We start from the raw sequence: 18,360 nt of genomic DNA, 5'->3' as shown, positions 1-18,360 counted from the left end.
GGAAATATGGCTTAGGTCCCACAAGACGTGAGCATATTTTCCAAGAAAGCTGCTTGACTTTGGAGTTTGCCTTTCAGGTTTGGGAGAAAAAGGAAAGAAAGAGAGAGAGAGAGGGGGAGAGAGAGAGAGAGAGAGAGAGAGAGAGAGAGAGAGAGAGAGAGAGAGAGAGAGGAAGGAAAAGAAGGAAGGAAGGAAGGAAGGAAGGAAGGAAGGAAGGAAGGAAGGAAGGAAGGAAGGAAGGAAGGAAGGAAGGAAGAAAAGAAAGGAAAGAAAGAAAGAAAGAAAGAAAGAAAGAAAGAAAGAAAGAAAGAAAGAAAGAAAGAAAGAAAAAAGAAAGAAAGAAAGAAAGAAAGAAAAGGAAAGAAAGAAGGAAAGAAAGAAAGAAAAGGAAAGAAAGAAAAAAAGAGAGAGAAAAAAATGATTTCAAAGAAGAATGATTTTCATTACCATTTGGGTAAATGGTAAAATCTTTGATCGTGGACATCCTCATCATATTTGAGGCAATTAAGGTTAGTTTCTAATGGCTTCTTTGCTATTCAATTAAATAAATGTATGCTGTGTCTACTTGGCTTAAGATGGGGGTGCTATGCACCAGGTGACACAAAGCAAATTAAAAAATAAGTCCTTTACTGCCATGAGCACTCTAGAACTATAGGTCTTTTCCTCCCATGTTATATATGTTGACTTAATAAATGCATCATCTTTGTTAAAGAGTCTTTCATCTAATATCTAACCTGATGATGAGCCTTTACTTAGGTAGCTTGGCCTTAGGACATCAGACATTGCCTATTAACAACTGAAACCGTACACAAAGACTTTCTGGCATGACAGAACTCACTGGGTGTTGTGCCTTGATAGTTAGCTTCTGAGAACCTAAAGTCACCTCTACTCCCTGACAAGGCTTTATATAAGGACTTTTGAAAGGGGAAACATGAAGGGACTGGACTACATGAAACACTAAGGTCCTTTTCTGCCTCTTTTAGACTTTCTGAATTCTCTTCAGTAGTCTAACCACAACACTTTCTGTACTTCAACCAGGGTTATACAAGTGGATACACAAACCTATAAAACCTATAGTATTTCAAAATTTTCTAAATTGTAACTAAATTTCTCTGAAAAAGAAAATACTTCCCACTAAATGAAAGTCATTTCCAAACTACCATAGTACTTCCTGGTTATGATCAAGAATTAAGGCTAACAAAAAAGCTGAGAGACAATGAGAAATATTTCCATATTGATTTCTGGCTGACCTGAATCAATTTTAGAAGAAGATATATTCTCATGAAGTTGCCAGATGTATTTTGAAGAGCTAAGCATATTTGTGTTTGGAGAAGAATCCAAATTTCTGGATGCATTAATCCAAATGAAATCAACCTTGGGAATTCTGGAGATTCGTCTAACACGGTTATACTATTACTTCACATTTATATAATGCTCTAAGAATCAAAAAGCACTTACTTCCCAATAACCCCGTAAGGGAGTTATTATAAGAATCCTAATCCTTAGTTTACAGTTGAGGAAACAGAGGCCCAGAGAAGTAAAATAATTTATTCATAATCACAGAGTTAGGTAGTATAACAGCTAGTAAATCTAGTCTCCTTTCCATTAAGCTAACAGTTGCCATTGTCAAAGGAATCAGTCATATTGTATCATGAGTATGTCACATAAACCATATGATGATTTTTAGTAATGGTTTGAACAATTTTCACTTTCTTCACTTTTCTTTTTACAAGGCGCGGTACTAATTTCAACATTCAGTCAGTCAATAGATATTTATTAAGCACCTACTAGGTGCCAGACGCTGTACTAAGTCTTGTGGATACAAACACAAGCAAAAAAAATACAGACTCTCTCTTCAAGGAGCTTACAATCTAAGGCAGGAAGACAATACAAAAAAGAAAGCTGAAAAGCAAGGAGGGTAAGATGCTGTCCAGCCAGATGGTCCTGGCCCCTGGACCCAGATATGAGTAGAGAAGGAGTTGCTCTCACTAGGGACCAAACTTCTAGATGGACAACACTTTCCTTTCTTTCTTTCTTTCTTTCTTTCTTTCTTTCTTTCTTTCTTTCTTTCTTTCTTTCTTTCTTTCTTTCTTTCTTTCTTTCTTTCTCTCTTTCTTTCTTCTTCCTTCTTTTTTTTTTTTCTCTTTTATTCAATTTTTTTCTCTCTTAAAGACCAACCTTAATCTCAAATCACTCTGGTTCAAACCAAGCCTTACTTGTTCACTGCTTGGGCCTGATTGGCTCAGAATGAATGCAAATAAAAATTGTTTCTGTTCTACTCAGAAACCCTGAGGGTCTTCCCCTCCCATATCTATTTTTTTTTTAAAGAGGCCATTTTTTGCCTTATTTTTTTATTAAGCCTTAATCACTCAATGGGCACGGCCTCAGTCAAATTGAGTCCTTTTAAAAACCTTAACTTGAAGAGGCCAAGGTCCCCTCCTGCATCCTGAGTCATCTCCAGTTCTCCTGATCCATATCTGGCCACTGGACCCAGGTGTCTGTGGAGGAGAAAGTGAGGCTAGTGACTTTGCACAGCTCCCCCTCACTTAAATCCAATTCACTTGCATGTCATGGCATCACCTTCCTGATGTCATGGTCCTCTCTGAGAATAAAGGACAGACAAGTTCTTTTAGAGAAGAGACACTGAGCTCAGAGGGAAGAAACTCACAGGCCTTTGAAAATTGAAGAGTAAACTTATTTCATATCAGATAGAGATATATGCATTAGGGATAGAGGAATGGGGAAATAGACTAATGCTTACAAACTCTATTGATTTACAATCAATTCAATGCAAAGGGTTGAATTTAGCCTACAAGATCTTGTAAAATTTAGGCAGTAGGTTAACAAGTCTTCTCAATTTTTAAATACACAATTTACACAATTTTAATACCTATTCTTGCAGTGATGTTAGGTGGCTACAAGTCATGGAATATTGATGTATAAAGAATTTATTCTGAAGATCTCGGAAATGTCAGTGGAAAAGCACAAAGGAAATAGTATCTTGTTGTAGCACACTACAAGGGAGGAATAAGATAGAAGTGACATAAAGGGTTTTATCAGAGAAATATGGTAGACAAATAGGTGGTCTGGTCTAATCACATAGTGAGAAGAAGAGATAAGAGATAGACTACCCACATTCTCAGAGAAATTATTACTATTAATTAATAATATAAATAATAACATAATATATAAAATAAATCAGCATGTTAAGGTGGAGTTGGCCTGACTTAATGAAGAGAATGTTTGGCTAAGCACCAGGAAAAGTTTAATTCAAATATAATCAAAGCTCTGCTATTAATTTGCTGTGTGACCTTGGGAAAGTAATTATAATACTCTGGGTTGAAGTTTACTCTATAATAACTAGCATTCCATCTAACCAGGTTAGATGTTTACCTCCGTGATTTATATAACAATTCAAAAATAGATCTCCAGGAAAACATTAAAATATGTAGTTGGCAAATTAAATAAATTAACAAACACATTGGAAGTTATTACTATATTGTTTAGAATTGCATTTTGATTGAAAAACAACTAGAACCTGTACATTTCTACTCTAATCATGTCAGAAGATGTGGGCAAATAGAATTTTTTAAGAGCGTAAGTGCATTCCAATGAATCTGGAAGTCCTGTAGAACTTGTTATTCTCATGTAATTAGTTTAGATTACCTTAAATTTCTAGAGCTAACTTTGCCAAAAGACCTGTGTGCATTGACATCTTATCTTGTTTCAGATTGTTGATCCTGAATTAGTCTGTCCTTCCCAGTTTGTTGTTAGGCGATACTACTTGTCTGCTGTGGAAAGAGCTTTTTAGTCATTGGGAATATGAGAAACAATTTTCTTTATCCTTAGGAACATGGCAATTTAGCACATTCACCCTCACAAGAACTAAACAAAAGACTTATAGACTGCTAAACATGCTTTTTTTCTTTTGTTTTCTTTTCTGCTGAGGTAGAGAGAATACACATATACACGTGTATGTATATAGGTATGTATACATAAATAAATATACAATTGTATGTATATATGTGTATATACGTGTGTGTGTACGCACACACACACACATACACATTGGAGGTAAAAGTACTGAGACACGTCGCTTAAATGACATCTCCTAGACTCCACTTTTAAGTTTCCTCACTCATAATCTTATTCAGGTTGAGAAAAGCCTAGATTTTAGTTGCTGGCACAACTGTTCAGATCTGTCACTGCTTTGTCAATTCTGTATAGAAGTTAATTATGTGTAGTATCTGGAATTTGAAAATGACGCCCATCCATCTTCTTATACAAAGACAATATTTCAAAGTAGAAAGGATGGGCTAATTGGAACAAGATTGTTTTTAATTAATCATCCCTTCTTAAGAGAACTGAAAGCAAGCTTGAATTAAACAAAGTATGTTTCTTTTTTTTTCTCCCAATGCAGTAAATGAACCTCCAACTAAGTTGGCTTTTCAGGGATCAAGACAAAGGAATTTTTGCCACTCATCTGGGGGAGTTATCAACTCTTCCCATTCAGATCTAAAGGAGGGTGCATTCAAAGGGATAATGATGGTTCCTTTTTAGAGTCATGATCTGAACATCTGCAAAAATCTCATTCATCAACTTTATTGCCTCTCTGACATTGCGAATTTTATTGTGTTGCTTCTTTTGTTAAGATTTTATACTATAAATTATGGGCAGATATGGCATCATTTTGAATTTTTTAAAGCCACTCAATCTAATTTTTGTAATCCATGCTGTCCTTTGAAGATAACCCAATAGCTAACTTGAAGAGTTGATTGTCTTATTAATGTTGATGTGCTTGGATTTCAAGAAAGCAAGAACATTGGTCCCATTAATCTTTCTCTTACATCAACAGAGATCCCAATTTGTTTTTCTGAGAGGACTGGCCTATTTGTAGGCCCTAGCTGACAGAAATGACTCCATGTTTGACCACTGATTGACTTGCCTATGTACTGAGAAATCCTTATGTACACAATACTGATTTAGTAAATTTTATGTAGGCAAGTATGCAAAGCTTTCCTGATTACAATCAGCTTAGCAAATTTTATTTAATCCAAGCATGCAAAGTTAGCAAACTTTACCAATCACAATATCCCTATGGTTGATAAGAGGGGGGGTAGGGATGTCAGTATAAACCACTCACAGATTGACTGTCAAAAAAAAAAAAACAAACCTTCCCTCTGAGTCCTTATGAATCTGGTCAGCAGCAATGTGTATAAAGACAGAAACCCAAAAATCTATGTTTTTGACTGGAATATGTGTCCCACTGTATGCGTAAGCTACTGCTCCCTTCTTTCCTGTGCATTTGTGGAGTAAGGGAGGCCCTTGCTTCCATGTGAGTGGATAATAAACTGCCTGACTAGTGACCTTATTATCATTTATGGTCCTGCTTGGTACTTCCTCAGTCACTATCTCACAGTTTTCTTACCTTGAGAGTTATTTATTGCCCTTTTGAAATTATCCATATGTTTTATATAATTATAGTATTGTGTATTCAGGACTAATGGTTATGATGATGATTTTAACCACACTAACTAATTGGGTGTGCAGTTTCACACTTAAATTGTTTTTTAAAACAGTTCAAAACCTTTTACTGGCATCAAAGATACTTTTGTTTGTCCATGGTTGTGCTTATAAAGAACCATTGTAGTCCATTATGCAGAAGTGCAACATATTTTTAATAATAATAAAATATTAAACAAAATATATTTGTGAACTGCAGAAAAATAGTTTCTACCTGAAGGTTCAGTTCATCAGATCTTTAAGTGTACTCAGCTGTATGACTTAGGGAATATTCCTAAATAGGTAAATATGCCTGTGACCTAAAGAAAACTAGCTCTGGGAGGAAACCTTCAGGTAGAGACTATTTTTTTAGTTCCTAGATATATTCTGTATGATAGATTTTATATACTGATTCAATTCTATAGTTTGAATTAATTATTGTAATGTTTCTATGGGGAATCCTTTGGATCATAGCCTCAGCTGCTTCAGTGTCTCTTCTCTTTAGCCAAAGTCAACATGCTAATTTTTAAGAGTCTGCATTTTCCTCAGAAAGATAGGAAACATGATCTGATTTTTCCTGCTTCAAGATATTGGGAATAAGAGCTTTAAAAAAATGACTTCTTGAGCTTGAAAGAAAAATGGAAGAACATTAGGAGTCATTGTCTTCAACTAAATCTACCTGAATCCTTGATTTTTGTCTTAGGATTGCAAACATAGGACAGCTTTCAACTTTTCAGATTTGACTACTTAACAAATTTTCACATTTCATTACAAAATCTTTTATGCCTTGCTGATTGAGTTTCAAAATTCATCCTTTCCTTAAGTTGAATTCTGTCATATACTGGTATTAAACTCTTCCTTTCCACAAAGTAACTTGTATTCAACTTTATAAAGAAAGTAATTAGAAAAAAATAAGATTTGATATGTTAATATTTCTCAAAAAACACTTTTTCAAGTACAGAACACACTGTCCTTCAAAGGCAGTTCCGTTTAATGCTAGCTGCCATTTAAAAGGATTAAGGTGCAAGCTACACAATTTAACTAATAAAAAAATCCAGCTTAGATTGTGCCTACATCTACAAGAGACATATTGAATGGAAGCTTTTGATGTTTTTACGTGGCAGTAGACAAAGGCACAAGAAGGAGGCTCAGTTCCGTTTTCACATGATCAGATAGAAGGAAAATACAAATAAGTTTTCCACCTCTGTTAGAAGACAGAGGTATGGTAAAGAAACTATGTTAAATTTTTTTTATTTAATAGCTATATGATGTGCACCCACTTTGTTTTCAACAGGTCACTAAGTACTATTAGAAGACAAAAAATGGTCACACTTGGTGTTTCCCATGAACTCAAGAAAATTATCATGTTGTTGATGAACTTAGAAGATGGAAAAACAATGCAATTATTCAGAAGCACATCTGGATTTTATCTTATCCTAAGATCATAACTTTATAACTGGAAGGATCCTGAGAAGTCATCTGGTCTACCTCCTTCATTTTATAGATAAGGAAACTGAGGCCCAGGAATCTTAATTGCATCACCCAAGATCAGTGAATAAGCATCAGGAATAGATTAGAATTTTGTCATTTACGTCAGATTTTGAGCTTAGTTCCTCTGATTTGGTAGCCAATGCTGTTGCTCTTGTGCCTAAGTGAATTATAATCCCTCCTTTCTTTTTTGATTTTGCCCTTGCCAATTTGTCTTTTCACCCATTCTTCTCTTTTATAGTCTCCCAAAGACATCTTCCATATTCCTTATTCAGAAATCCTTCTGACCTCTGATTGTCCTCCTTCTTCCTCATCCTCAACAAGCATAACCTAACCTCTCCAAGGCTTCTACAAGGTGAATTGTAGCTCTCCCAGTATTGGGCTGCTGACAAAACAAGTCAGGATACAAACAGAGCCATCCAATGCTTGCCACTTAAAATTATAAAATGGTAAAGCTGCTAAAAATCTTAGTGATCATCTAACTAGTTCAACTTTTCTTATTTCACAGATTAGGAAACTGAGGCATAGCATGATTAAGTGGCATATTTTAGAATAAACACAGTGTCAGCTCCAAAGGTATGACCTACAAGGGTTGGGGAACCTGAAGATTCTGTCAGAGAGCCTCACTCAAGGACATAGAGGGCCATATGGGACCTCATGGTCAGAGGTTCCCCACCCCTGAAACATTTTGATTTCTAATTTTGGACTCTTTCCCTTGACCCATTTCTGATATTATATGGAAATATGAGATTAATATTCTTCATTACCAAATGGAAAAATGTTCAGTGATGTATAATACTTCAAAATAGTCTACCTCCACAATTAAAAAGACAATATGAGGCTATTCATACTTCATAGAAACTAAATAAGGGGTAATAACATTCTTGGAATGTTGTGTATATTGTCTATATTTTCTTTTTCAAAAATTCTGGAAGATATCTTGTAAGTTTGACCACTTCAATCAATTTTTTTTCCAGTTTTTCTTACCCAAGTGGGATTCATATATTACAGAATCATAGGATTTTAGAGTTGGCAAAGATGCCAGCAGTAATCTCATCTAACACATAGCTGATCAAGAATTGTTAATAAGACATAACAAATAGTTCTTCACCCAATCTGTTTGAATAGCTCACAGGAGAAGAAATACATATCCATTCTATTTTTCAATATCTTTGTTGGGAATTTTTGCTTGTTTGTTTGCATTGAGTAAATTTGGCTTTCTTCAACTCCCATGCATTGCTTCAATTTTGTCCCATAGGGACAAACAAAATAATTCTAATCCCTCTTGCACATGACAGATCTTCAAAAGATTTGAGTTTTGTCATATACCTCAACATAGTTTCATCTGTCTGTTTTGATCTGAGTAAGGAACATTGATATAATTCAAAAAAAAGAAAGGAACATACAAAGTTAACTTACAGAATTTTCATGAAAAAAATCTGCCCTACCTGTAAAGAAAATGTAATCTATAGTGCTTTTGCCAATAGCATGTCATGCATGTGAGGATAGCACTGGTTTGGGGTATTTTAAATGTAACATTTCAGAGGATTTAGAGCTGGAAAGAACTTTGGAAATTGTATAGTCCTACTGCCTCATTCTACTAAAGAAGAAACTGAGGCACCAGGATTCACACTTACCTAGAATTACCCAAGTAGTACATGGCTGAGTGTGCTCAAGTCTTAATATAAGTCATAATATAATCCTTTTTGAATAAGAAATAGATTTATTGAGTTAGGAATATTACTGTTTTTTCCAATGCAAATTAAAATTTGGTAATTAAATCTCTCCATTCTGTGTTTCTTATAGCAGATGGGAAGTCTGTTTCTCCCATAACTTAGAGCTAATTGAGTTTGTGGTTAATGTTCCAATGTATGGTATTTATCCTGGGCTGCCTGCTATAAGGCTTTATTCATATTGGTTATGCCTTTTGTTGCCTCTTTGACGGTGGAACTGTGGAGTGCATTTATTATACTGAGGTATGTCCTGTGATAATGCAATTAAATATACGCATTGACTTACAAATTGATTCCCTTACATAATTAAAAAGTATATATTTGATGGTTTGTTTCTTTTTTTTTCTTCCATGGCATTTTTATGAATATCTGTGGGGTTTCTGCATACTTGTTTCCTTTGGTTCCTATTGAATCAGCAGTCTCTGGCGAATGTTAAAGTAATAGGGTTGGACTGCTTCCTTACATCAGGAAAAGAAAAATGCCATGATGGAAAGCCACTGACTGAACTCTTCAGGTTTCCAACTTAAAATAACCTATTTGAGTACTGCAGAAAACCTTCCCTTTATAAAATACTTTAGATGATAAAGCACTTTACTTTCAATTTTATATAGTGGGATCTGCAGGTCTTTCACTATTCTAGTCTCCCTCCACAAGATTTTCTTCAATTTCTCAGTGTTTTATAAAATGTGGAAATTACAACTGTATGCAGTATTACAGATGTGATCTGATTAGGGCAGCATATGGGAAAATTATAATTCATTGCATACACTACCCTGCCCTTAACATAATCAAGGTTTATGTTATTTTCTTCTTGCTATTGTTACACTACTGATTCATTTGGACTTTGTCCTTAAAATTTCAAATAAATAAAGTTCTTTGTTGGGACTGGAAGCTCAATTCCGTGTGGACAGTCTCGGGCAGGTAAAAGTGGGACTTCTAAATCTTAGAGTCTTACGAAGCCCTCCATGAACAGCGGGGGTTCGAGAAGGTCAGACTGAGCTAGCTCAGCTAGCTCGGGTATTTCCGCCTCTCCCCGGGAGATACCTGATGGGTGGAGTCTCCCTGCCCTCGAGGTCGTCCCGGATTGGAGCACACCTAGTTACCTAACAGCACGGTATTGAGATGCAAACTGTGTGGCTGAAGATTAAGTAGGATTGAGGAAGCCAGAAAGCTCTCTCTTAGCACGTGTGGAGCCAAAGAGAAAAGTAGGGCTCCGCTTCTTTTCTTTCTTCTCTCCCCTCCCCCTCTCTCCCCGCTTGTACTTCTACTTCCAATCCCTTAAGCTTAGCCTCCTTAGGATATCTCCCCCTCTTCCTCCTAAGGAAGACTCCCTGCATTTGTAACCCGGACCCTGAAATAAAGCTCAACCCCTGTTTGACTCTGGAACGACCTTTCTCTCATACGTTTATCCGGTTTGGCCAACCGAAGACCTGGGACAGGTAAGAAAGACTCGGGTAGCCCAATACAGGCCTCTAGGCTTGGCAGTTCTTAATGGCTCAAATGGACATGAAGCATCTTATTCATTAATTCATTCCAATGCATTCATCTAACAAAGCAAAAAGAACACAGATCTTGTAGTCGGAGGACCTGGGTTCAAACCTCTCTTTTGACACTGATGACTCATGTAAGCTTGGGTCTTAGTTTCCTTCTATCCTTTTCATTAGCCAGCTTTATCAAAATGATCAATCTTACAAGAATTTCTAACCAATAACAATATTATTATAGTTTCCTTGCTCCCTTCCTTCCTTCTTTCCTTCCTTCCTTTCTTCCAAGATTTTAATTTCTTCATCTCTAAAATAATAGGTGGTTTCTGAAGCCCGTCAAAGCTCTAGATCTATGGTCCAATCATCCTTTTATGTGCCAGAGAGATATTACAGCTGAGAGAAGAATAGATAAATAAAACAAGGTTTCTTCCTTTCATGACTTTACATTCTAATAGGTGAGAAAAGACATGTAACTAAAAGTATAATACAAATTAGAATGTAATAAATGGAAGAGAGAACTACAAGTAAAACGCAATGAGATAAGAAGGGAGAGAGAACACTGCCCACTGGCAGGTTCAAAGAGGATTTTGAGCTAGGTCAAAGGATTCCCAGAAAATGCAGACTGCTCCAAAAGTTAATCTTATCACAGCTTTACTAGAGTCCTCTGGAAAATGATGGGCAAGGTCATTTACAGAGAATCCTCCCATCTGCTGATATAAGGCAGGGGCTCCTTCTAATGCTCCAGTTCAATGGGACACCTGGTTAGATTTCATACAAGTGAGATTCAAGAGATGAAGGCAAGATCTAGGATTGGACTCTTACAGGCTCTGTGGAGTGTATCATAGCTACATGCTGTGATCCTGTCCCAGTCCCTCTGATCCTCTTGCTGAGTACTCTTGTAACATAGTGTTACCACTCTTCTTACATAGCCAGTGGTTTTTCAGAGCACTATTTTCTGTGAGAGGGTCACACTAAATAGTGCTCTAAAGAATTAGTAGTAATTCAAAGATAAAAAGGAGAGAGGACATTTCTGAAAGAGGAAAAAGATTGAGAAAAGGCATACATATGCGAGAATACAAGATTCATATTGGGGACAATTGGGAATATGCTATGGGCTGTTAACTCGAGGTCTGTGAACTTTAAAAAAATATTGATAATTACATTTGAGTATAATTGATATCCTTTGTAATTTTCTGTATTTTTATTTTATGGATTTAAATCTTATTCTGAAATGTCCATGAGTTTTGACAGCCAAAGAGGAGCATGCAACACAAAAAGAAGGTTAGGAGTCCCCATGCTAAATAGAGCACAGAAAGTAAGGAAGGTAGTAATTTGGCAAGCAAGGCAAAGCAGTAGGGTGATATTAGACTGGAGAAAGCTCTGTGGAAGAGTTTAAACTGTACTTGGAAGCAACAAACCACCAAAGTTGTAGAAGCAGAGGGACAACTTTATAAGGTCTATACATAGGATGATTATTTTGGCAGAAGTATGAGTGATTGACTGACTAGGGGTTAGAAAGATCAGGAAATCTAAGCGGAGACTAACATAAAGGTCTATTCAAGTGGCTGAGTCATGAATATTTGTTTATAGAAACAAGAGGGATGTCTTATAGAAATTCAAGAACAGGTGATTGTCAAAAGAAATTATAGGTTATTACAGGTTACCCTATAAAGTTCTTATTTATCAAAGAGGACTATGAAGGAAAATGGGGGCAACTTAGCAATCTTTGTAGGCTGCAAAAAAGTAATACCTACTGAATACCTAGCAAGAGGCTCACCATCTTTCACAAACCAATCTAGGACAAACCCACACACCATAAATTTATTCTTCAAGATGTCCTTGAGGATTCAATAAAATTCACTGGAGCTAGTCTGTTATTACAGAAAAAATGTTACCCACAATCTTCCTGATAGAATATTGATCAATAAAAATTTAAGAATGTCATTTTAGCAGATGTTGCCATATTAAATATCCATAATTTCTTAACTACATGGGATGAAAAATTTTCAAAATAGAGAGATTTAGAAGAGTAAATCAAAATTGTATGAGAAAACAATGAGGTACATATCATTCCTGCCATACTGTTTCACAAGGAAATTGTCTGACGATGTTTCCAGTGAAACTGCAGAATATAAAATTGCAAGAGAGTGCTAATTAATTGTAATAAAGGAAACGATTAAATTTATTGACTTGTAAAATCAATCTTACAACCTTTTACATTGTTAAAAAATTTTAATATCGTTTAAGTTCTCCTTTTGCTGAAAACACACATTTTACAAGACTTAGTGTTGAGTCCATGACATTCTGACATGCATTCTTTATCATTAAACCACACTTCTTATTCAGTGGATATTAAGTATGCCTTTAATAAATACACCATTTTCCCAAGTGTAACCTTGATAATAGCTCAGAGACTTTCAGCGAGATTTAAATTAGCTGAGGCCCAAGGTTATTAGATCATGTTTATCTCCATCTCTTAGTTGTATTTCTTACTCTTTAATAACATATTGCATGGTAGGAGATCTTGGTATAACAATACTCCATACAGGAATTTCCAAAATTCGAGAAAAAATCTGTTTCTCAGTAAATTAATATGTCAATCAGAATTTATTTTCTCATTGGAAATAATGTTCCACTCAAAGTAAAAAAAAATCCTCCAAACATTTTGGGGCTGGCTGGATATTTTATTGTCTGATGAAGATGTTCATATCTTACAGGCTTACCTGGACTTCTTACGCAAAGGATTTTTGATTATGGACATGAATGGAAAAATGAGGATCATCAGTAAAGATAACATTTTTTCTAACCTTAAGTACTAAAGTCTTTTGTAGTAATATGCCCATTATAAGTATTTTTCTTAACAAGACCATTTAGCAGCTTTAAAAAAATTAATGTTTGTTGTCTTTTCAACTTCAAGAACCAACATCACACTGCAGAGAAGGGCTACTTAAACTATTTCCACTTATGATCCCTTTTCACCAGAGAAATTTTTATGTGGCCCTGGCTATGTAGGTATATAAAATAGATATCTAAATAAAATATTTATAGATGATAAATCATAAAGAAATGTATTTTAAAACACTTCTTTGGTATACATATAATCTTACCATTTGTTAAAGACTAAAGCAAATTTACATACCGAGATGGAGGTGCTTGTTTATTTTTACATAAAGAATTAAGTTTTGGTGGAATATTTGATATTGCAGAACACAGAGCATCTTCAGTGTTTTTCAGAGCTGACTGATATTTTGACTTCATAATTGTCAGTGATGAACATACCACTTTGCATAAATATGTAGTACAAAATGGCAGAAGAATGTTTAGGGCCCTTTCAGAACTTGGTGGAAATTCTGCCTTTATCCCAAGTCAAAAATAATTTGATGATTTCAGATGACCAGTTATAATTCTTATAATTAAATATTTGGGAAGGTTATTTTCAATTATAAAAATCATCTGTAACTGTAAACACCTCCAAAGAACCATTTTCCACACTATCGACATGTTAGCTTTTTTGGTAAATTTTTCAATTTTATATTTTAACTTAAATATTGCAATTTTTTCCTTGAGGTAACATGTTTAAATAATTGTGTTTCAAAAATATCTGACAAATAGCACAGTTTTGAAATCCACAAGTCATTATGAAAAAAAATTAATAAAATCAGATTTCTACTTAGTCAAAAATATAACAACTTTATCTTTCAGTTTCAATAATCTGTTTAAACTTTGCCCTCTTGAGAGCCACCTTACCTCTGCATGTAGTAATACGTTTTTGTGATTGGAGTCCATGTCTTTCCAAAGGTTTGAAAACAAATGACAGTTAAGGGCATGGCTTTTAATGAAGTTAATGATTTTGATATTATCACAAAGCACAGTATCTAACTGGTGAAATATATATATATATATATATATACACATATACATGCTATAAGTGCCTCCCAATAGATGATGCAGTGAGTAAAAGTGATATGTTCACTGCTACCAGCTTTAACTTTTGCTATAAATCCAGCATTCTTGCCCATCATTTTTCCAGCATCATCTGTACAGATTCCAACACAATTTTTACACTGTAAATGTTCATGTGTGAAAAACTCATTGACATTAAGATATATATATATATATATATACATGTATGTATATATGTACATACATACATAGATACAGATATATAGGTATCTTCCCCTCTGTGTGTGTCCTTCCAAAAGGTAAAAAACAGTAATTCCTCATGTATTTTTTCTTCATAAACATATCTGACATTGTGCCATGTTAGAAATAGCAATTGTTTCATCTAACTCAATTGCAAACTTTAGGCTGCCCTTAAGTCTGGTAATAAGCTGCTACAATTAGTCATTAATAATTTCAGAATTGTTTTTGGAAACAGTAACATCTGATAAAGGAATTTTATGAATTTCACCCTCATACTATTTCCCATGAACTATTTCTGATATTTTAATAGCTACAAGTAACATGAGATATTCTCCTATCATGTAGGGCTTTTTAGTTTTGGAAATTACACAAGGAGTTCTATAAGCTACAAGTACATACTTATGTTGACAGGAACGGATATTTCAAAACAGTGGTTTTCTTTATTTGAAGATTTTAAAAGTCATTCAAAATCTTGCTTTGGTTTATTGCAGTATGCTGTATGCTTGGTATTAAACTATCATTTTAATTTGGTTGGTTTCATCCTATCTGCAGCTAAAACTTCATTAAAAATTAAGCAAAGAGGTTTTTTTCACACCATTACCTTTAATAGAAGTAAATCCATATTGGAAAAATGATTCAACATATTTTCTTTTTCTCTTCAATTTAGGTGTACTACAGCCTGATAGTGAAGACTCTACTGCTTTGTCATCAGTATTTTTACCTCTTCTGTCTAAATTTAGCCACTTATCATAACTGAAAAATATTTTTGTCCTAAAGCATAAATAAATATTGCTAGTAATTTCTCAATGAAATTACATTTCTTTGTGCTTAATTTTAAAAACAGTGATATTCACACAGTGGTGATGGTGGAGAAATATTTTTGAAGGGCTTTTGTCTATTACTAGCTGCAATTAAACACGTATATTTCTGCAAAAGAAGATAATTAATTTTAAAAATCAGACATTTTAATACAATACAAACATATACTAATCTGATGCTTACATGCTGAGGAGTAATGGTAGGGAAATATTAAGCCTTTATTTTTCTTAATTCAACTATTATGTTTCTATAAGAACTGAAAATTTTGTGTGTAGTGAAAACACTACAATTCATAACAAGCAATAGTCTCTAATCTGAGCTGAGGTGTTTCTGGCAGTGTTTCCTGGCACTGCAGGGCATGAGGGCACGCACAGTGCAAAGTGTATATGTTATGTATTCAGAATCAAGGCTGCAGTGAAGTCATATGATGCAACATGTGCAAGAGCTAACAGAAGCACCTAGATTCATTACATGCTTAGTTTTGAATTAATTTTTCATTGTTGCATGTTCAGAAACATTTTACTGTTGCCAAATTTTTCATTACCTCCACATTCAGTTACGTGAACCCATATGGGGTCACAAATCATTAAATTTAAGAAGCACTACAGTAGAGGAATCACTAATAAGCCCTCAGCTGCCAGGTTCCTTTGAAATATCTTTGCATGTTTTCTGATTATCATTAGTTTCACTTGCAGGATTTGTCAGTTTTGGGTATCTTTTATCTTTTTTCACCTTTTATTTTGTTCCTTGGGGTAACTTTTCCATTGCTGGCTGAGTTTTGAAATATTTGACTTTTCTATAGCAACTGTTGCGGTAATATCTTTAGCAGTCATTGAAGTGTGCTCTTTAAGAGCTATAATTTTTGCATGTTTCTTTAAAGTTACAGTCATTCTTAAAAACCACAGAATGAAAATCACAACAAAAGAGAGCAACAGAACACACTTATAGCAGCAGGTCTAGTTCTCTACTGACAGAGAACTAAGTTAAATGGACCTGGCTTAATCCAATTTCATCTAGTCAATGTTCTGAATCAGTCTAGTATCAGTAAGGTTCTCGTTGCTATTACAAAATAAACCATATCAAAAGCATTCAATTTCTCAATAATTTACACAGTACCATACATCTAAGTAATGTTAAATTCAATTTAAAAAGCAATTATTTGATCTATCTAGTCAGTAGTCCCCAGAGTATTAAGTATAAAGTAATAATGGCAGGAATGTTACTTATCTCAGAACCATGTCTCTCTACACTCCATTAAAAGATAAGAATAACATGATAATAACAATACTAATAGCAGCATTTGCAGTGGGGAGAAAAAACACAATAGTTCATTTGTATTTATATGTTATCTTACAAATTATGAAGCAAGCATTTTCTCATGATAACAAAATGAGCTAAATAGGACAAATATTATTTTCCCTATTTTTACAGAGGTGGACGTTAAGGCTCAGAAAGATTAAATATCTTATCTGTCATCAAACAGTAGCAAGAAAAGTTAGGATTTGGAATAAGTTCCCTTAATTCCAATTACCAATTACCATCATGGAATACTAAATTGAGTACAGGACCTACAGTCAGGAAAACCTGGTCTCCATTCTTGCCTCAAAATCTTACTAGCTGTATTACGATATTAATTACTTCATATTTCTGAGTCTTAGTTTCTTTATTTCCAAAATGGGGATTGTAACATCTCCCTAATAAGGTGGTCATTAAACTCAAAGATGATAATCAAGGTTTCAAAAAATGTTTTGAATGCAAAGATACATGGAATTTACTGGTGATTTTATTAGTATTGGGAACTCTCATACGAGAAAATTCTCTCAAGCAATATAGATTGGCACTCTCTTATCAATTTGTAATCTTAGAGAGCTACCTAGAAGACTGAAAGGAAGCTAATCTTGACTATGACCAAACAATGAGTATGGGAGTTCCAGTGATGGACTTCCTGGCTTCAAGGATGCCTCCAAGTCACTATTCCATACTGCCTCTTTGAAAACAAAATGCTATGTAAATGACATTATTATTTGTACACTATTTGGGAGATGGAAAAAGGAGGGATTAGAGAATCTAACAAGGGGATTAATCCTTCCCCACATCTGTTGAAACTTTGTAGACTCCAGATTATTGGAGACATAAAAGTCTGAGCTCTCATACTGTTTAATTTCTCTCCCTCAGGAAAGTAAGCAACATCATCGTATTCATCATCTTCATCACCATCATCATCATATTATTATTGTTTTACACTACAATGGTTCTTTTACTGTTGTATTGTATAACCTGCTCAAGAGATGGAAAAGTCTTTGCCAAACTGATATGACATGTATGCCTTAAGGGTTACGAGTTTCAAATTCAAGGGAAATTTGTCTTTCAACCCTTTCATGGCAAAAGAAAAGTAACTCCTTGATTCAGGATAAATTACCTCTAACCAGAAATATCTGTAAGTGTTTGTTGACATCCAATCATATTTACAAAACAACTTGTTGATGAGTCAAATGTCAGTAGATGGATAAAATCCCTTGTAGCACATATGGGTGAAATGATGAAGAATTAGGCATTTTACATACAAACAGCTTAAGGAGGACAATATGTGGGGAAAACATAATTCCAGAGGTTGAGCTATAAACAAAATGTCTATGCTTACGTGCTTAACAGACTATATACATTTTGTAATTTGACTGGCAGTGACTAGATTGAGTCTTCCCAACTACAGAATATATGTAGTGTAGTGGGAAAAGATACATATCTGGAGTCAGAGGACATGGATTCAGATCTCACATGTGACACTGACTGATTATGGATATGTGTATGCATATAGAGCAAAACAGCATGGCATGCTATATAGAAGACATGCCCCTGGAATCAGGAAGACCTATATTCAAGTAGTCTGTGACAAATCTTAGTTGATTGCCCCCGGAGCTAAAGCTATAAACTAATGATGAGCAGCTATTCTGCTCCAGCGGAGGATTACTTAACGCCAGGAGTGCCTCACAGTAATGGGGGCAGGTTTGGTTCGTAACTGGTAGGTAGGTGGCTCAGTGGAGAGAGTACTGAACCTGGAGTCAGAAAGATATGAATTCAAATCTGGCAGACTAAATAAAGCTACATCACAAGGAGAAAAATAGAGAATGTAATGCGTACCTTAGATGATCCAAATGGACAGTAAGGTAGGCTCAGATTTCACTAAGATAAAA

General features: G+C 34.8%; 1 long non-coding RNA gene across 2 annotated transcripts in view; it reads left to right on the top strand.

The window, feature by feature from the left end:
• Window positions 1-15,149, top strand: part of LOC140497311 (uncharacterized) — a 77,284-nt gene extending 62,135 nt beyond the window's left edge. The window contains exons 2-4 of one of the 2 annotated variants that reach the window (XR_011964609.1): window positions 12,925-13,019; window positions 13,125-13,219; window positions 15,018-15,149. This is a non-coding gene — a long non-coding RNA (uncharacterized lncRNA). The remainder of the gene's footprint in view (window positions 1-12,924; window positions 13,020-13,124; window positions 13,220-15,017) is intronic. The other variant, XR_011964608.1, reaches the window with a different exon arrangement.
• The last annotated feature ends 3,211 nt before the right edge of the window (window positions 15,150-18,360 follow it).

The sequence above is a fragment of the Notamacropus eugenii genome, chromosome 3, assembly GCF_028372415.1.
Source record: "Notamacropus eugenii isolate mMacEug1 chromosome 3, mMacEug1.pri_v2, whole genome shotgun sequence".
NCBI lineage: Eukaryota > Metazoa > Chordata > Mammalia > Diprotodontia > Macropodidae > Notamacropus > Notamacropus eugenii.
Note: the sequence above shows the minus strand (reverse complement) of the source record. Positions and strands in the feature narration are given on the sequence as shown.